This window comes from Notamacropus eugenii, chromosome 3, assembly GCF_028372415.1.
Source record: "Notamacropus eugenii isolate mMacEug1 chromosome 3, mMacEug1.pri_v2, whole genome shotgun sequence".
NCBI classification, from domain to species: Eukaryota; Metazoa; Chordata; class Mammalia; order Diprotodontia; family Macropodidae; genus Notamacropus; species Notamacropus eugenii.
The window spans coordinates 158,725,987-158,740,912 of NC_092874.1; positions in this window are offsets into that span (position 1 = coordinate 158,725,987).

The window sequence follows — 14,926 nt, forward strand, 5'->3', positions numbered from 1 at the left end:
AAGAAAATATTGCAAGAAGCCAGAAAGAAACAATTTAAGTATCATTCAGGATAACACAAGATTTAGTAGTTTCTACATTAAAAAAAAATTAGAGAACTTGGAAAATTATATTCCAGATAGCAAAGGAGCTAGGATTACAACCAAGAATCATCTATCCAGCAAAACTGAATATAATCCTTCAGGGGCAAAAATGGACATTCAACAAAATAGAGGATTTTCAAGAATTTTGGTGAAAAGACCAGAACTGAATAGAAAATTTTACTTTCAAATATAAGACTCAAGTGAAGCATAGAGAAGTAAACAAGAAAGGGAAATCATAAATCATATGGTCAAAATGTTTACATTCCTACATTGGGAAGATGATATTTGTATCTCTTAAAAATTTTCTCATTATTAGGGTAGTAGGAGTACATATAGAAAATGTATAGAGGACATAGGTATGAGTTGAAATATGAAGGGATGATATCTAAAAAAATAAAATTAAGAGGTGAGAGAGAGGAATGTACTGAGAGAAAGGAAAAGGGAAAGGTAGAATGGAGTAAATTATCATACATAAAACAGTCAAGAAAAAGCTTTTACACTGGAGAGGAAGAGGGAAGAGGGGAGGGAAAGTGAATATAATAGAAGGAAGGGAGGAAGCGAGAGAATTTGAAACTCAAAGTTTTAAAAATGGATGTTAAGAAATGTTTTTACATGTAACTGGGGAAAAATAAAATACTAAGTAAAGTTTAAAAAAAGTAACAAGATACAAACCAGGGTTTGAATTATTCTTTGGTTGATTGTCTGAACTTTATGAAAGTGACAGAGAAAATGTTAATAATGCAGAGACATTTATTCACATTTTTCTGTTATTCAGGAGTTTTCTGTTACCTCTGAAAATCCATGAGCCCATTTAGGGTTTTCTCAGTAAACACACAAGAGTGGTCTGCCATTTCCCAGCATCTTATCTGCTGTGCCAGCTAACTTTCCTTTGCTAAATATTTACTCCCACGCTACTGTGAATTCTTCCAGTAGAAGGTAATCTCCTTCAGAGCAGAGATTGCCTTCTACCCTCATAGTGCCTTAAATGTAATGTATACAATAAATATTTGTTGAATTGTTATGTAAATGTGAGATATTATGAAAATCCTATATAACCATTTTTCAACTATCCATGGTAATGGAGTGCCAAGTACTATACAGATAAAGGAACTAGCTCAACCAGGCAACCAATATTTACTTTCCAACCTCCAAGTAAGAAATAAAATTGAATGTCTGATTTAAAAGCATATAAAAAGAAAACCTCAGTTTGTCTGGTTGGAAGCTAATTTGGCAACATTTTAAATTCACCAAGTATGTATGAAATGATTATATGGGAAAGAAGGACTATGTAGAGAAACGGTGAATTTTAAAGAGAGTGAGGGGGAAAATGCATTCTTTTCAAATCTCACTATATTTCTTCCAGAGTGAGAGGTAGCATAGCATAGTAGATAACAATGTTTTCTCCAGGAAGACCTGTGTTCAAATGCTTGCTATCTCTGACACATACTATCTCAGGAGAAGCAGCTGAGTGGCATCATGATTAGCATATTAGTCATAGTTACAGGAAGAGTTGAATTCAAATCCAGTCTCAGATACTTAATAAGTTTGTAACCTTGGGCAAGTCATTTAATCTCTCTGAGTCCCAGTTTCCTCAACAGTAAAATGAGATAGTAATAGCACCTATCTTAGAGTTATTGTGGTGGTCAAATGGAACAATTTTTGTAAAGTGCTTAGCAAAGTGCTTAGAGGAGTGAGGTCTCTGGTGTGAGGGCTGCTCATCCTTCAGTGTCCACGTTTATCCAGCTCTCACTCAACTATAACAAGAAGTTATAGTGTTTGCATCAGCCATACCTCAGTAAAATTGCCCCAGCAGATGGGCTAAGCCAGGTTGAGGGTCACTGCCAGGCCTCAAAATCTTCAGTGAGTTAGGGGAATGTCTACCTCAAGCCTTTGAAGACCTCTTCCCATGCAGAATGGGCACATAAGAACAATCTGCTTCAGTGACCGTGAAGGTGCCTGAAGCAGGCATTGTGGAACTCCTGGAGTTAAGTTAGACATGGAAGACACCAAGGTCATCGTCTGTATCCTGGCTCTTGTCTTGCCACTGGACTTTGATGACTCTATAAAAGAGAGACAGGCTAATGACTTTGCACAACTCTGCCTCACTTATATTTAATTCACTCGGTAGTCAAGATGTCACTGCATAACATCACTGGTCACCTTTGAAATGAAGGACAAAGAGCCATACAGTGCCTGGCACACAGTAGAAGCTTAATAAATGTGTGCTTCCTCCCAAGCGACCCTGGGAAAATCTCTTAAGCTCTCATGGCTCTTGGCAATTCTTTCAGACTGTAAATAGCAGAGAAAATACTGACCTACATTGGCAAGCTTCCTTACTTTGGAATTCACTTTGTGAATAAAGTCTTAGATCCTTATCTCTATCCCAAGGAGCACCTAGGTGGAACAGTAGATAAAGGGCTGTGCTTCAAGACAGGAAGACCCGAGTTCAAATTTGGTCTCAGGCACTTATTAGCTATGTAACTGAGCAAGTAACTTAGCCCTCTTTGCCTCAGTTTCCTCATCTATAAAATGAGTTGGAAAAGGAAACGGCAAACTACTCTAGGACCTTTGCTAAGAAAACCTCAAATAAGGTCACACAGAATTAGACATAACTAGACAACAACAACAACAAAAAATCCTCATCCCATTTATTTATGAGAAGAATTTGACATAAATTCAATACCTGATTCTGTTACTGTTTTGTGTCCATGGCACATAATATGACCAAAAACATAAATATTTAAAGTTATCCTTCTCTAACAAAGCAAATAAGAGCACATTTAAAAGAAAGTGGGTGCTACATTGAACCAGTCTTATTTACATATTCATTATGTTCACTTCAAACACCAAAATTCTAACTCCAGAAAAAAATCTGAGCAAATTTTTCTTTTCATTAAAAATTGGCAGACAGAGGGTGATTTGTTCTTTCAAATTTCTGTGCTTTTCCTCTTTTTATTTGATTTATCCTTGTTTTGTGTGCACTATATCTCCATAACACTGAAAAAGCTGAGTAATACAAAAAGAAAAAAATCAAATATGTTGGACTCTAGTCCAGTAAAAAGAAAACTGAGCAGAGTTTTTCTTGTTAACTTTGGAACCTGGATGAACTAATGAAACTGTAAGCCATTTTTTTCTCATCTGATTCTTGCCACAATCATAAAATATTTCCAAGAGACCCAATCAATTCCAGCAGAATCTTCCTTTTATTTGAATAGGTTCTTCTGAACAAGGGTGAAAAAAACACTTTGTCAATGGGTTTTTTGGAGAACTTCTCAAGAATTTGCACCTTGACTCAGCACTTTTTTTTTTTTTTTTTTGGTAAACTTCAATCATGTGTTCACTTATTTTGCTATATCTGGGATGCATGCTATTGTTTGTTTGTTTTTTCAATTAAAACAACAGGCAACTACATAGTCAATGACATGTTAGTCTAAATTATTTTTTAATGATGCCATTCTGAAAATGTAGTCCCATACCTCTCCTCCAAATAATTTCATTGCCCTTCCATATTTCATTGAGGTACCATTTATAAACCATGTGTATGTAAAACCACCAGATATTTCCAAGAGCATTTGTATCCAAGCATCATGTTATAAATAGGGTTTATTTTCTTTATTTTTTTAGTGTCTGCTGTTATAACATTTTATATGGTTATATTAGATAAATGATCTGTTATAGCATATATAAAATACAAGATAGATGAAGAATGACCAGTACAGTAATTTTCCACAATGGTAGAAAATGAAAACCTAGTTGTTTTTTTTAAATTAACATGAGAGGGAGAAGGGTATTTAATACATCAAATTAAGGGAATATCCACGTCAGGGATTCTATTGCCTAGAGTATGGTTGACTCACACATTGTCAGAGCTCACTCAATGTTTAGGAGGCTCTGAAGAAAAGTATAGGAGAGAAGAAGTATTAGACTGAGTACCAAACTGAAGGTCTACAGAACCTAGTGCTGACCTCACTGTTATATGCCTGTGAAACATGAACAGTCTACCAGCACCATGCCAGGAAACTGAATCTCTTCCATTTCAACTGTCTTGGGAAGATTCTGAAGATCAGCTGGAAGGATAAGGTAGCAGATACTGAGGTCTTTGCTTGAACTAAACTGCCAAACATTTAAACTATGGTTCAAAAATTGCAACTCCAGTGGGCTGGAGTTGTTCAAATGTAAAATGTAAGCTTGCCAAAAAAGACTATTTTATGGAGAATTCAGATGGGGCAAGAGATCACATGGTGGTCAGAAGAAGCAATATAAGGACATTCTCAAGGTCACTCTCAAGAACTTGGATTTGATTGTGTGACATGGGAGACACTGGTACAGGACCGCTCAACATGGCATGCCCACATCAGAAAGAGCGGTGTGCTCTATGAGCAAAGCATAATTGAAGCAAATTTGGAGTATCCACTCCAAATATTCACACAGACTATCAATATCCAACCTTTGGTAGAGCATTCTGAGCTTGTATTGGTCTGATCAGCCACAGCTGGACACATTGAAACTTGACTTTATCATGGTGGTGTCACTTTGGTCCTCTTCAAAAAGGAAGGGCAACAACCAGCACACTCCTAGAAAAAATATGGTGTATTAAAAAGAATGTGGAAGATCTGGGTTCTAATCCCACCTAACTTTTCAGCTGTGTGACCCTGGAATAGTTATGAACCTTTGTGTTCTCATGTGGAAAATGAGGGGGTTATAATGACCTCAATTTTTCCCCCTAACTTTAATCAGTTATCCCATGATCCTATTGCTAAGAGCATCATAGAGACAGTTGGCATAGTAGACCAACAAGCAGACTTCAAAGGAGGAAAACCTGAGTTCAAGTCCTATCTCCTGACATGTGCTGTGTGTGTGACCCTTAGCAAGGCACTTAACCTCTCAGGGCTCTAGACAGCTTTGTGACACCATGGATTGCAGAGAAGTTGCTGAGCTATATAAGTGGAGAGAGACTCTTCGTCTGGGAGTTCCTTATAACACTGAAATCACAGCTCTAGCCCAAGCTACTCCTCCCCCACTTTATTCTAAACAGTACAGAATTTTGGTAAGATTGGAAAGAAATCATTAAAACATTTCCAGACAGGCAGTAGCATGCCATATGCCATGACTCTTCAACAAATGCGGCAGTATGGGAGGAATTAAACAATTCCAGAAATTCAGTATGAATACCAAAGGGTAGATTATGATAGTTTCCTAAATACTCGTTTTTCCCTTCTAAAATAATAAATCAAGGTATTTCTCAGGATTTAATCAATGTAAAGGATGTGGCTCATTTCTTTTTAGGAAGAATTCTTTAAAAGGACTCATTCCACTGAAAACTATGTCTCTTTACAACATTTGCCTCAAGATTTAAAATGATTTCTTAATAAAAATCTAGCCCACAAGAACTACTTCATTTTAGCTAGTTATGAAAAATTAATGACTATTGTCTTCCATGCAGTGCAGTTCTGTGTGTGTGTGTAAGTATGTTTGAGACAGAGACAGAGAGATACAGCAAGAGAGAGAGAGAGAGAGAGAGAGAGAGAGAGAGAGAGAGAGAGAGAGAGAGAGAGAGAGAGAGAGATGTAAAAAGTAGGGAAGTATATATATGACATCAAAGTAACTGACAAAAAGTAATGAAATTTAGTTGTAAAATAGTGTATATGAAACCCAGCAACTGGTTTGTTTAAAATTTCTAAATGGATTTGCTCAGTGGTTTTGTGTCCAGGTAGCTACAACTAAAGGATGTGAAAATAAGAATGTCAAGAAGTCATTTGACCCTATTTGTCTCAGTTCTTTACCTGTAAAATGACCTGGAGAAGAAAATGGTAAACTGCTACAATATCTTTGCCAAGAAAACCCCAAAATGGGCCATCACTGAAAAACAACAACAAATGTGAAAGGGCCTATCTTAAGATGTAGTAGGGGATTTTCAAATGGAGAATGAATGACATCAATCAAGTAAGCACCCATTATGTTCCAGGAACTATGCTAAGCACTGGAGAGACAGAAAGAGGCAAAAGACACCCCCTGCATTCAAGGAGCTCACAATCTACTGACACTTTTCATGAATGCTGTAGAAATCTATGGACTGGACCAGATATCCTTGAGATTGTATCCAACTCTCATACTCTCTGAATCTGTCTATCATGTGCTCTGCTTTCTCATAATTTTTTTTTTGAAATTTTGAAGACATTATTGTAGGTCAATCTTTCACCTATATACATAGGGACTATTTTCTCATTTTTCATAACCTTATTTTCATAGCTCATCTCTGATGCTCTTTCAGCTTTTCCATATTTTTTTTTTAAGTTTGGTACCTTTAAACTAGATTTTTTTAAGTTTGAGTTAACTAAATAAAACTTGATTGTGTTAGAGAAAGAGGCCTAGGCTTTGTAACAACTCTTCTATTCTAAGCCCACTTCTGACATTTACTCACTATGTGACCTTAGACAATTCACTTAACCTCTCTTGGCCTCAGTTTCTGCATAAGAGAAATTCAGTCCTTACAATCCTTTCTAACTCTAAAATCTAATGGTCTTATAGCATAATCTTATAGTATAAGCATATGTTTGTACTAAATTAGAAATTTCCCTGAAAGTACATGGGCACATCTGGGTGTCCTGTCACTTATTAAATTCCCCTCTTTTATTGACTAAATACAAAGGATCCTAGCAGGTGGTTCCTGGGAAGGGAAGTTGAAATGGATCCAAGTTCCTCTCCCGAGTGGTATTTGCTCCTTTATAGATGTGCAAGACCAGACTGTCAGAGAGATGGTATGTTTGTGTAATTAAGTCAGGTATATCTGTTTTGAGTGAACCTATTTTTAACAACATTCAAGTATGGTTATTGAAATTCTGAAGAAAAAGTATACTTAGTAGAGGCAATCTGGTATAATGGTTGAGACACTGGACTTGGAATCATATTGCACCTTGGGTGAAATTTAATGATGTAGTCACCTGCTGTGACCCTGGGAAAGTCATTAACCAATTTATTCCTCAGTTTCTTTACTGGTAAAAAGAGAAGATTGTTCTTAATATCCTCTAAGATCTTTTCTAAATCTATGACTGTTTGTAGCAAAAGTTATAGCAAGTTGTGTGAGGGAGGGCTGTGCAGGTCACCAACCTCACTTCTCCTCCAGAGTCATCTGAATCCAGTGACCAGATATTCATCAGGATGACTGGAGATGGCCCAGGATGCTCCCGGACAAAAGTAAGAAGAAAAGCTGAATCTTTATTATGCCTTCACCACTACTCTGTTATAACTGCATAATTAAAATTTGATAGCAATTAAGGCAGTATGGTATAGTGAAAGGAGTGCTGGTCTTGGTGTCAGGACACCTGGGTTCAAATCCTACCTAAGATACTTAATAGGTGTGTGACCTTGGGTAAGTCCCTTCCATGAGAAGCCTTTCTTTATTCCTTCTCTAATTCTAGTACCTTCCCTCAGTTGATTACCCTCAGATTATCCAGTATATAGCTTATTTGTGCATAGTTCTTTGCATTTCATCTCCCCCAATTCAGTGTGAACTTCTTGAAAACAGGGAGTATCTCTAGCCTTTCCTCGCTGATTCCTATGCTTAGCACAATATACCAGGTGCCTAATAAATACTTATCAACTCAACTTCTCATAGTTTTAGTTTCTTCAATTCTAAGAGGAGTTTGATGATAACACTTATAATGCCTTTCTAACAGGGTTGCTGTGAGTCAATCACTTTGCAAAAATCAGAGCACTCCCAAAATGTGAACTTTAATTTTCATTATGGTCTGCCACTTAATAGGGCAGCAGGTGATAAAAATATTGATCAAGACCATATTTATTTGCTTTTAAAAGTCAAATTACCTTTCAAAGCACTTGATTGGGTGAAATGATGCATTATTTTAACTCACCCTCCCTTTTATTTACTTCAACAAGAACTGGTGCATGTGTTTCAAATTGAGTTCTGTGTCTGGCCATGGGGGAACTGGAAACACAAGTTTTTCCAATGACGGGGACTCTTCCATCCATATAATTTCTTTTCCTCCACTTCCTCATGCCAAGATTTATTTGTTGATCTAAAGAATTTACTAAAAGATCTTCCACTTTATGTTTCATATTTTCTTTGGGTCGGGCCATATAATTAACAGAAGAGGGAGAACTAAGATTAGCCAGGGCATAAAAAGCTGGAGGGAAAATCATAGGTTTGAGATGAATACATTCAACCAGATGAATTAATAAAATTTTGTTGGATGCTTTATAAAATAATAATAAGTAGCATTTCAAGAATAGTTTTAAGTTTGCAAAGGGTTTTACAAATATCTTATTTTGTCCTCTCAGCAACCTTGGGAAGTAGGTGCTATTATTATCCCCATCCTACAGATGAAGAAACTGAAGCCAGAGGTTAAGTGACTTACCCAGGGTCACACAGATGCTAAGTATTTGAAGCCAGAGTTAAGCATAGGTCTTCCTGACCCCAGGTTCAGCTCTCTATCCACTGCTCCACCTAGCTACCTCACATCTCATATGTACCCATGACTCTTTTATGTACCTGGAAGATAAAAGTAAAGTATTATCCACAGCCGCAGCATTGAAGGAGATTACAACTCATTTAGGAAAGCAAAACTAATACATGTACTAGTTAATCATAAAGGATCAATTTATTAATAGTTATGTGTAGCATCTAGGGCCTTCTCTGTCACCACCCAAAGATCTATTTTAAAAGTATCCCAGGTTAGAAACTTTCTGGAAGCATCTACTCAAAAACCTATGGTTTCCACAAGAACTTATTTTAGTAGTTAGCAACAGGATATATTAGTTCAAACAAAAGAAATTTTTGAAGAAAGTCAAACTAAAAGAAATTAGTTAAAACAGAAGAAAGCAACAGGATATATTAGTTCAAACAAAAAAAAATTATTTGCAAAGCATATAAAATAAGATTATGTTTACATGCACACAGAGAGTATAATCTCCCATGGAGAGCCACAGTAATAGTGGGGAAGCTATCACCACGCAAAAATCTTGTGTGACTGGGGTGCAAATGGAGAGCACACAGATAAGAAACCTATGGACAGGGAACGGACTTGAAAAGTTGCATAAGAGGGCACACAAGTGTGCATCAGGGCACACAAGTAGAAGGCACATATTTGAAAATACACAAGGCAAAGGCTGAGAAGGTTATGCACCACTAGACCTACGTAAGAGTCAAAAAAGTTGACCAGTATGCTTCCAGGTTAGAATTTTACATACTCCTTTGAGTAATTCTGCCTAATCCTAACTATATGTCTGGGTTCCCTAAAAGCTATCTAACTTAGGGTTACAAAATTCCTTGTAACTTCCGTTTAACCCAAGTAGTCACTGAGTCTCCCTAATGCCATTTCCAAGATTCCAAATATCACTACAACCCCCACTGCCCCTCATACTCCCACATACAGGATTTATCTTCAGACTAGGGCAATGAAGCTACTTTGCTCCCAAGCATCAATCCCATTGATATGCAAATTAGAAAAGACTGGCTCATTTGCCATCAACCTTCCTGAGAATTTTCCTGTCATTGCTATATGTACATCTATCAATATTTATTTCATCTTTGTCAATCACCTATTTGGTGAGCGATTAACTATCTGGTCTCTCTGCTTCACGTCTCTCTCTTCTCTAGTTCATTCTCTTCAAATTGACATCAAAATGCAGGTTTGATCATGCCACCCTTCTAATCAAGGAACTTCTATGTCATCCCATGGTTGCTAGAATATAATACAAATTTCTCTGGCATTTAAGATCCTGAAAATCTGATCCTAGGCTATCACTGTAGTCATTGTAGTCTGACTTCACTACTCATATATGTTCTATATTCCTATAAAATTGACTTAGTTATGGTTCCCTGGATGTGCCATTCCATTTCTTGCCACACTTGGAATGCGTTCTTCCTTTATTTCTGCTTCTTGGAGTTTCTTACTATCATCAAGGCAATATGTTCAAAGGAAAGAGCATTGGAGTTAGAGAATAGAGATTCAAATTCTATGTCCAAGGTACACTTCTTTTCTTTTTCCCTTTGTATCCCTAGTATCTTATACAGAGTATGAAGTTAAGAAATGAGTGTTCAATTGCATCAAATCATCTGAAATAATTTTAATAGATGAAAAGGAAAATAACTATCACATGGTCTTTAATTGCATTTTAAATTGTGTACTTTCAAAGAAGTACATTTAAAAGAATAAATAAACTTTTCCCCTTAAAGCATGAAAAATTTTTAAAATCTTATTACCAAGCTCCCACATATGCCCAGGTTGGATATTTGCAGAGTAAAACTGTATACCTTGTGTGTAGACTGTTCAGGTAACACCCCATACATAATATCCAAATAATACCCCATGTAGTGACAAATATTATCATTATTAACATTTATGTAGTGCTTGAAGATTTGCAAAGCTGGGTAACATAGTGGAAAGATTATCGGACCTGCACTTGGGAAGACCTAAGTTCAAATCTGGCCTCAGATGTTTATTAGTTGGATATGAATCAGTGTTGGGGGAAGGCAAAGTCACACAATTGAATATTCATCCCTATCATCAGTTTGTCTTGTATTATTTGCTTTGCTTTCCCTATGAAAGGTTCTAGTGATAATGAAAAGCAATTATTTCTTAGTACTAGAGGCAAGTATTAGAGGCACTTTACTCTAATTGTCTCAGTTTCTTCATCTATAAAATGAATTGGAGATGGAAATGACAAACCACTTCAATATCTTTGCCAGGAAAACCCCAAATAGGGTCACAAAGAATCATGTGACTAAAACATCTGAACAACAACAGCAAAGCACTTCAGATGAATTATCTCATGTTATCCTCCCAGTGATCTTATAAGGTAGGTACAGTTATTACCTTCCTTTTACAATTCATGAAACATAGCTACTATGTCTTTTGCCTAGATGAATAAATCTAAGTGTCAGATGCTAGATTTGAACCCAGGTCTTTCTGACCCTACATGCAGCATTTTTCTTATTCCCTTTCTAATATGACTAAAATGAACTATTTTTTAAAAAAAAAAATGTATTGAGTAAAATCCTCTGCTCTTAGTTTTCTTTTAGGAATTTTTATATTAATAACACATCTATAGAAGTATGTTTTAGCCTATCACAATTTATTATAACTGTGCTACTTTTGGCTGCTAGACCTTTTGTGTATTTCAGTTCCCCACCACCTCAAAGCAAATTTGACATTTGTCCACAAAGGAGAAAGATTCAATGAATTTGAAAAGTTCAGGATTTCCATCATGTGTTCCATCCTCCACATTAACATAAAAACCTTTAGAAAAAGTCCAAGTCTGTAATATAAATGGAGGTCTTTGTAAGTTATAACTTTGAAAGATTGTTTACAGAGAATGTCTCAGAGAAGACTTGACTAAATCAAGTATCTTAGCCAAAATATGAGCCAAGAGGAGTCTGAAGTTTGCCAGTTTAATTGTAGTATATTGGGAACTTCCATTTCATTAAAAATACTCTTTCTTTTATATGAATTATAAAAATACAAATTAAAATAAAATCTTCAAATGACCTACGTTTTGTATGAGTCAAGACTTTTTGTGTCATCAGAATCCAGCATCAGTAAAAGAAGAGATGTTATGCTGTGGATATGAATCAGTAGGGGGAAGGGAAGAGAAAGTGAAACAATTATATGTCCCTGTCTGAAAGTATATTCATTCTTATCAGCTTGCCTTGTGTTGTTTGCCCTGCCTTGTTTTCTCTGTCAAAGGCTCTAGTGGCAGTGAAAAGTAATGATTTCTTATTAATGGAGAAGGCTGATGGCTCTAGAACATGTCACAGAGAGGGCTGCAAACATCTTATTAGTTACCAGTGCAGCTGTTGTGCTGTTACAACAGACAGGATCTTTTTGCATTTATTGACCAGGATAAAAGGAATGTCTTAAAAATATTACATCTTGTTACATGGAAAGTTAGTAGTTTGTTTGAAAGTGATGTAATGTATGTCTAAAGTCGTCATTTCCCTGCAGTATTTTGAAGTAGTGCAACGGATGGAACATAGGTCTTTGAATCTAGAAAATGGTGTTCAAGTCCCCTCTCTGACATGCAATCAATGAACTTGATAGTTGGAAAGGATATCACTGATCACCGAAACCAACCCATACAGAAACAACTCACCACAACACCAACCTTGACAAGCTTTTATCCATCCTTTGCTTGGAGATCTCCTAAGAGGGAAACCTATCACTTCTCAAGTCAAACCACTCAACCTTTAGGTAGTTCTAATTGTTACAAGGCAGCTAAGTGACTCAGTGGATAGAGTGCCAGATCTAAAGTCATGAAGACTCATCTTCCTGAGTTTAAATCTGGCCTTAAGACTTTTACTAGTTGTTTTACCCTGGACAAGTCATGAACCCTCTCTGCCTCAGTTTCCTAATCCATAAAAAAAAAGTGAATTGGAGAAGGAAAAGGCAAACTAATGTTTTCACCAAGAAAACTCCAAATAGGATCATGAAGAGTGAGACATAACTGAACATAGATTTTTTTTCTTCCCAATATGGAACTTAACTTGCCCCTTTGCAACTACCACTCACCCTGGCTGTGACAATCCTGTTCCAACCTATCTTTGTTGTACCACACTACTCCCTTTGACATGTTCTCTGTTTCAGTAAAATTGACCCATTTCTTCTTCCCTGTGCTTATCATTCCATTTCCTTCCCCTGGCTTGTGTCTTTGCACAGGCTACCTATCCACCATGTTTGGAATGTTTACCTCTTTATATCCTCCTGTGGGAGTCACTAGCTTGTGTCAAGGCACTGTGGCTTAGTGGAAAGAGCATAAACTCTGGATTCACAGAATCTAAAATCAAACCCCAAGTCTGATGTGCTATGTATATAAATTTGGAATGAGTCACTTAATCTCTCAGTGTCCTAAGTAAACTTATAGGACTTTTAGTTGCAAACTGGAGATGCAAATCTCCAATGCTGAAAAGTTTTCTCAAGGGAAATTCCCTACTTCAATGAAATCGCAAGTCTGGACAAAAAAAGAAAACAAAGGAAAAGAAAATTATTTAGTAACTCCTATCCTCAAGTTTTTGTCACAGTAACTTTGAGTTTAATAGGTGTTTTAGCAGAGGGAAAAAGAAGTTTAAAGAAAGTTCAATGAAAGATCCAGCTAAGCAAAATCATGTCAGGAATGGAGTGAAAGAAGTATAATTAACAAACAGTGGAAAACATCTAAGAAGACGGAGTAATAAACTCTTTTTTCTATCAAGAATAGTAGCACCATCACACTGGGACTCTAATTACCCAATGTTTTACATGGGGAAGAAGAATTGACACTGCAGGGAATAATGATGAGATCACTTATATCTAGAGGAGTACTAGAGATAACACTATTTTGAGGTTTCGAGAGATTGATTTTTAAGATTTCTAAAAGAAGAGAAGACAAAGATTCAGAAATAGTCAATATGCCCCTTTTTTCAACTCTACAAAAATTTTATGAGAATAATCTACATATGGATCAAATATGTCCTAGATGAATTTATTTACAAATGATGTTCTACATTAAAGAAACATGTAAAGAAAGTCACACCTTTAATTTAAAGATGTAAAAAATGTAAGAATCCATTGAGTGTACTATTTACTGATCATAACTAAGAGCAAAATAATGACTTAAAAACTTTCTCCCTATATGCAATCTCCTATGTACTTATCAAAATCATACAATATTATGGAATGAAGCAACAAGAGGAAATAATAGGCTTGATCATCTGATTATTGATATGAAGAGTTTTGTAATATAAAGAAACATGAGCTTTCCAAAGTTGTTTGCCATCATCATGGAGGATATATAAAAGAGAGTTTAAATGAAGAGGCGTTAACTAGAGATAATAAGTTCTCCCTGATGCTCCTGTTTGTGTATGGTTTTACGCTGATTGAACCAAATCTGAGAATGTTGCTCAGCCTCCTAAATGTGATCCACAATTACTAAAACGAGTCTGGTTTATCCATTGACACAGAATGATGACTATTGTGCAGATATCTAGTTGGATAGACAAAGTATAAAATTGGTCCCATAAAAATCTTAGAAAAACATTTCAGATGAAAAAAGTAAGTTATGTCACATATTAAATAGGAGGAAAAGGGTGAATAATGTTTTCTTTCAGAGATTGCTGAGAAATTCTTAATTGTCCCAAGCTTCTCGCTGAAACAAAGACTCATCATTTTAACAACAATGTCACTGCAGTGGTGTTATGTGTTCTCAAGTCATGGAATGCAATGGTCTCTGAAGTAGTAACAACCTGCAACTTACAAGTAGCCATCTAAATTGTAATGTTAGCCACAAGGGGTGCCTGAGTAGTTTGCAACATAGTATCAACAAAGAATGAATAGGAGGAGCTATCTAAAAGATATGTTGTAGGGTAGCCATTGGACCACCTTCAAGCTCCATTGATCAAGAGGTCTAGGAAGGCCACTTAAATGTTTGGTGGACTGCTAGCAGCAGGTTTACAGTAGGGTATGAAAAATGATGCAGGATATAAGGATATAGTTTGGTTTCAATCTTCATTAAAGCAATACCCTCATTATGAGATCCTCTGGAACACTGACATAGCTGCCACTCAGATTCCTTTGTTTGTTTTTTGAATACAACAATATGACCCTAAGTAGTTATTTTACAAAAATTGCCACAGCTGTTACTAAACACCATAATATTATAAAAACCCAACTCATTTCATTGCTCTCTGAATTTCTTTGGCGTTTAAAATAAATCACAGTTGTTTTTTTTTTTATACCTTGTCACAAAAATACTTTATTTTCTATGAGATCACAGATAACTCAGATTGTCTAAAACCAAAACAATCATACTCCAAACCTAACTAAAGATCTTATGGTTCTTTCTGAACTATTTC